The 5,581-nt window shown below is 58.6% G+C and overlaps 1 long non-coding RNA gene across 1 annotated transcript in view; it reads left to right on the top strand.

Annotated features, from left to right (window-relative positions):
* Positions 1 to 1,472: 1,472 nt before the first annotated feature.
* The window catches only part of LOC119270129, a 9,095-nt gene continuing 4,986 nt past the window's right edge, over positions 1,473 to 5,581 (top strand). The window contains exon 1 of the long non-coding RNA XR_005133934.1: positions 1,473 to 1,589. This is a non-coding gene — a long non-coding RNA (uncharacterized LOC119270129). The remainder of the gene's footprint in view (positions 1,590 to 5,581) is intronic.

Below are 5,581 nucleotides of genomic sequence, written 5' to 3' on the forward strand. Positions count from 1 at the left end.
ACTCTATGCTAGAAATGGCTCTGAAAATTTCATATTTTTACATGGTTGGATGTTAAGAACAAGATACTCACTAGAGATAGTCTATTGAAGAGCCAACATGTGGAAGACCGTACATGCTTATATTGCCACGAGCTTGAATCTGTTTTTCATCTCATGTTTGAATGCATTTTTGCTCAAGCTATTTGGGAGGTGACGGCTAGAATTTTTTAGTTTTCCTGTTCCAAGCTCTGTTTCTAATATCTACAATATGTGGTACAGTTTGGTTTGGATGCTTTGTTGCCCCCTTTTTAATAAAATGGGGCGGGGAAACAAAATTCATCTTCTACTCCGAAGCTCATTTGAGCTCGGGATGAACACTGAAATCAGAAAAAAAAATTGAAAAACATTAAAAAAAATCTGAAATTTCTTTTTGGGCGCAAACATTGACAAAAGTTTTACGTGCCCATAAAGTTTCATCTTGAAAAGATATTCGTGAAAGTCGTGGTAAAAACAAAACAAATCAGCACCCCAAAATGCTTTCGAATTGGAGCATCAATTTTGTTTTGTTTGCCACGACTTTCATGAATGTGATTTCAAGATGAAATCTTGTGAGCACGTAAAACTTTTTTCAATGTTTTCATAAAAAAAATTGATTTTTTAAATCAGATTTTACTGTTCACCGGGCTCATTTGAGCTCGAGCTAATAACTCCGCTTACGCGTGGAAACCCCTTTCGTCACAAATATGGCAAGGGCACTTTTGCATACGGACAAAACTTCGGCTGGACCAACGACTCACACAAATCATCTCTGTCTCCGAGATTTCACATGAAGCCCATGCTGCCCGCTGGACGCAGGAGGCAAAATTTCGTGTTTTGGCCATTTTCTAAAAGTTAATCAAGATCTGATTGTAGTTTGTAAAATTTCGGGATTTAATTCTTTTGCTATCGCTAGGGTCCATGATAATAGGGTGTAACAGCCTACCGCCAGGGACCTTGGCGGTAAAAAACACCCTACCGCCAAACAGTTTGACGGTAGCCTGTACAACCTATCACCAAGGTGCCTGACGGTAGTTGGGAGCATGCACTATGTTTCATACTTAGAAAAAATTTACGGTAGGACATACAACCCTATCGCAAGGCCTTTGGTGATAAAAAAATGGTCAGATCACAATTTTTTTGCAAGGCAGGATCAGATCTCTATCAAATTTCCGAAAGGGGTCAAAACACGCCACTAGCCCCGCTAGCAGCTACTCGATGCATTGCACGGAGCATCCCACGAGCCGCCGCGTGCCCCAGCGACAAACTCCCAACCCAGCGTACCTCGCGTGCCTGCATACGGCGCTGTGGAGAGGCGTCAGGGGCCGCTGGCCAATGGTGGGTCGACACGCCGGCCCGCGTTTGCTTTCCTCCGGGCCGTGCCGCGACGTGGTACTACCCCACTCCGAGCTATAAAATGCGGCGGAAAACACCAAGGCCTGCCCCCCCCTCTCTCTCTCTGCTTGAGGCTGCGGCCGGGAGGCAGCCAAATGGCGACGCGCGCCTCCACTCCGGTCCTCCGGGAACCTGCGCTGCGCACACACTGCATGCCTCCAGGCGTCGCCGACTGAGTGGTAAGAAAAATATCTTCTCCTCCCTGTTGTTGATGGTTTTCTTGCCGCCTTGCCTTGCTTTTTGTCACCTTCCTCCTCCCATTTCCATCTGCTCTGCTCTTGCCTACTTTCGTTTTGCCTCGGTTCGTTCATGTCTTTGCCTTGATTTCTTGGAGAATCATCGAGGTCGTGTTCCTCTTGCATCGTTTGCCGCCATTGGTTCCTGAACTTGCTGATCTATCTAGATGCAGTCCGGGATTACAATCAATTGCAGCAAAAGAAGAAGAAAAGCTGGGGCAGATCTCATATTGTAGAGCGTGCGTGCTAGATGGGGAGGCGCCGGGAGGAAGGTGGAGAGAGGCGCAGTGCGGTGTGGTGGCCGTCGTCGTCTTGGGTGCCAGCTTAAATGGGCAAGCAGACTTTGAAGTAATGCCGGGGATCGAGTCCGGCGCGCTGGCAGATGAACCGGATGACATCCCACCGCTCCGGCCACCGCCGCACGGGCCCTGCCTAGGATGCAAAGCACGTCCGCGCCATGGGCTCCGGCGTTCCGTCGGTCCGCGCTGCGCAGGTGGCGACGCATGCAGGCCGATCAGGCGTGTTGCCGGACCCCGGACGCGGCCTTCTTGCTTTTTCGAGGCTCTTCTGTCGTGTAGTATAGTATGACTGGCCGGCCCAGAACATTGTAGAACATGCCAAAGATTCCCGCGGTTTTTTCACCCTTGCTTGCTTCTCTCTCTCCGCGTGCATTCATCAGTACCTGTCCAGTCCAGTCTAATACTTCAACGAGGAGTAGCTGCTTGACCCCCGGCACAGCCCAAGGGGCACCCGCCGCCTTCGCCCGCCCTGCAAAGGTGGGCGGCCTCTTTGGTGAAAGGCCTGTCGTTTAGTGACCCGAGGGCATGCCCGATATGGGACGGACGTAGCACAGTGACTCTCTGGCCGGTCGAAACGTATGCCTCTTGCACTGCACCTGCCACGCACGTGGGTGCGCGTGGGCAGCGAGCGGCGCGAGATCCTAGGCTGCTTATTAGGGCATTTCCAGCCGCGCCCCCAACAGGCCCTCCTCAGATGATTTTGTCGCGTCGGCGCCAAAAAAACGGCCCAGTGGCGCTCCCAGAAACCCGTTTTTCGCCGGCTCGGGCAAAAACTGGTGCCCGCGGACCCAGGCCGAACCCGGCGCCCTGGGGGACGCTTGGGGAGTCGGCGCAAGCGAAAAAGGCGCGTGGGCCCGCCTTGGCGGCAACCCGAGGGCCTTTTCCCGCCGTTTCTTGACGCTTTTCCCTCGCATCTCTCCCGCTCGCTCGCGTTCCTCCCGCCATTCTCTTCCTTTCTCCCGCCAAACCCCCTCCAGCTCGCCTTTCAGTCGCCGTCATGCCGCGCGCGGCGGCAACCACGACTGGCACCGTGGCCCAGCCGAAGCAGAGGAAGCCGAGGGCGCCGCCATCGAAGCCACCGGGCATGTCGAGCGCCGAATGGAGGGTGGAAGTTCAGCGACGCGACGCAGTCACCACCGACCGGCGGAACAGGGCCATTGCCAAGAAGGCCCGCGACAACGCGGCGCGTGCGACGGCGTCTTCCTCATCGGTTGACCACGCGGGGATGATGAATCCACCCGCCGTCAGCTACGCCCAGTACGCGCCCTGGGGACAGCAAGGCGTCGGCTCTCCATGGGGATCGTCGTCGCCCGGCTACGCCGACGGCGACGCGCACGGGGGGTTCAACCCAAACGTGGCCTTCCCCATGGCCACCTCGCGACGCGCACACCCTCGCCCGCCTTCGTCGGCGTGCAGTACCCTCCATACAACTACTCGCCGCACGCCGCCTACGCGTCCACACCGACGCCCCATCTCCGACGTGCTCCACTGCCCTTCTCGCACCTCGGCGACGCCGACGACACAGGAGCCGACATGGACGACATCATCGCGACAGGATCGATCGCGGCCGCCACGTCTCCCGGGTTCGCCACCCAGGACGAGGTAGTGGATCTCAATGGTGACATGGAGGCCGAGCTCGGCTACGTCTACGGCGAGGACGCGCACGAAGCGCAGGAACCCGAGGAGGAGGAGGAGGAGGAGGAGGAGGAGGAGGAGGAGGAGGAGCCGGCTCCTGTTCCGATGAAGGGGCGCCAGAAGAAGAAGCGGGCGGCTAGGTCAGACGAACCGCGCATCAAGTGGACGTCTAAGGAGGAGGAATGCCTCGCCGAAGTATGGAAAGTCGTCTGCCTCGACCCGACCACCGGCGCGAACCAGAGCTTGGAGACATACTGGGACCGCATCAAGGCCGAGTTCGACGAGCGGAAGCTCGTCGACCCGTACTTCAAAGGCGTCTACATGCAGCGCGGCTCCAAGGCGATGGCGAACCATTGGGGGCGTATCCAGTTGGCGTGCAACAAATGGCATGGAATCGTCGAGGAGGTCGCGGCTCGCCCGGAGAGCGGCGCCAGCGTTGAGGATCAGGTACGCACGCCGTTCGCCCGCATATCTTCGTCGGCTACGCCCGCCGCCCGCCAACTGTTTGTTCCTCCGCGCAGCTGCTGCGTATGTTCGCCATGTATCGGGGCGACAACCAAGATGCCGACTTCAAGCACCTCCACGTCTACAAGCGCATTGACAAGTGCGAGAAGTGGGCGGAAGTCCGACGTGCCCTCGACAAGGCCAAGGAGACATACAAGCCGAACTTGACGACTCCGGGCGCAAGTCAGGGGCGGCCGGACGGCCACAAATTGGCAAAGAAGGGGAAAAACGCCGACGCGGCAACCGCGCGAGTGCAGGAGTCCATCGAGCATTGCCTCGCCGACGCCCAGGCTCGGGCCGTCGTACGTGAAGAGAAGACCGAGGCGCGGTGGTCGTCGCTGATGAAGAACAGCGCCATCAAGCTCGACCTGCTCCGGACGAATGTTGCCGTGAAGAAGAGGAACACCGACATGGCTTTTCTGATGGGCGGGGCGGACATGCTCCAGAGCGACGACGAGGAGCTCAGGGCGTGGTACATGGCGGAGCGCGGCCTCATCCTGAATCAGATGCGGACGACAACGCCGACGACGCCGACGACACAAGCTCCCGCGCCCACGACCACACGGACGCCAAGCCCGAACGACGCCTTTACGTCGCCGCCCAGCAGTGCCGAAGCCGCGCCGACACAGCCCAGCACCGAAGCAGCTCCGACACCACCGAGCCCGAGCACGCCGACTCCGCCAACGCCTGGAGCCGACCCCGCCGAGTGAATCATGCACGCGAACTTGCGGCGTGCGATGCTCTATTTTTTGTAACGCCAGACTACGTCCGATTGCCGGATTTGTGGCGTCTTTTGAGGGCGGGAACGACCAAGTTTTAAATTTCCCCATCCTGGGGCCGGCGCTTGGGGGCGTGACTGGGAGCTAGGTCGCCCCCAGGGGCCGAACTAGCGCCGGCACGCCCCCAGGCCGCTCTATTTAGGCGCTCTGGGGGGCCGAACGGCTGGAGATGCCCTAAGGGCATCTCCAGCCGTTGTGCCCCCTAGGAGGCATTTTTTCGGCCTTCTGGGGAGGCCTCGGTGAATTTTTTCTTTAGGGGTGAGATTTGTTCCAGTCGTCGCCCCACCCACACACCTGCCCAGTCCACGTCCGCGCCGCTCTGGCCGCGCCCACGCCGTGTCGTCCGCCAACAACACGCCCACGCCGGAGTAGAATAGCTGGAGGAACTGGCTGGATCGGTGGGTGGAGGAGAGGTACATTGATGACGAGAAGAGCAGAACAGCCGGAGCTACGCGACGATGCCAGACTCGCCGTCTAGGGACTCGACGACGGCGCAGCAGTACGTGCCCAGCCCATCGTTCTACGCCTACCGGCGGACCTCGCGGTGGAGCTCCGCGTGCCACGGCCACGCGCGCAGCCTCTTCGGCGGCTACTCCTCGCCCGGCCACGCACGCTCCTCCTCCGCCCCGCCCACGCGCGCTCCGGCCGCGCCCCCGCCTCGCCAGCTCCGGCCAGTGGCCTCCTCGATCTCACTGTATGGCGGCTCCGGCCAGCGGCC

This window comes from Triticum dicoccoides, chromosome 3A (genome assembly GCF_002162155.2).
Source record: "Triticum dicoccoides isolate Atlit2015 ecotype Zavitan chromosome 3A, WEW_v2.0, whole genome shotgun sequence".
NCBI classification, from domain to species: domain Eukaryota; kingdom Viridiplantae; phylum Streptophyta; class Magnoliopsida; order Poales; family Poaceae; genus Triticum; species Triticum dicoccoides.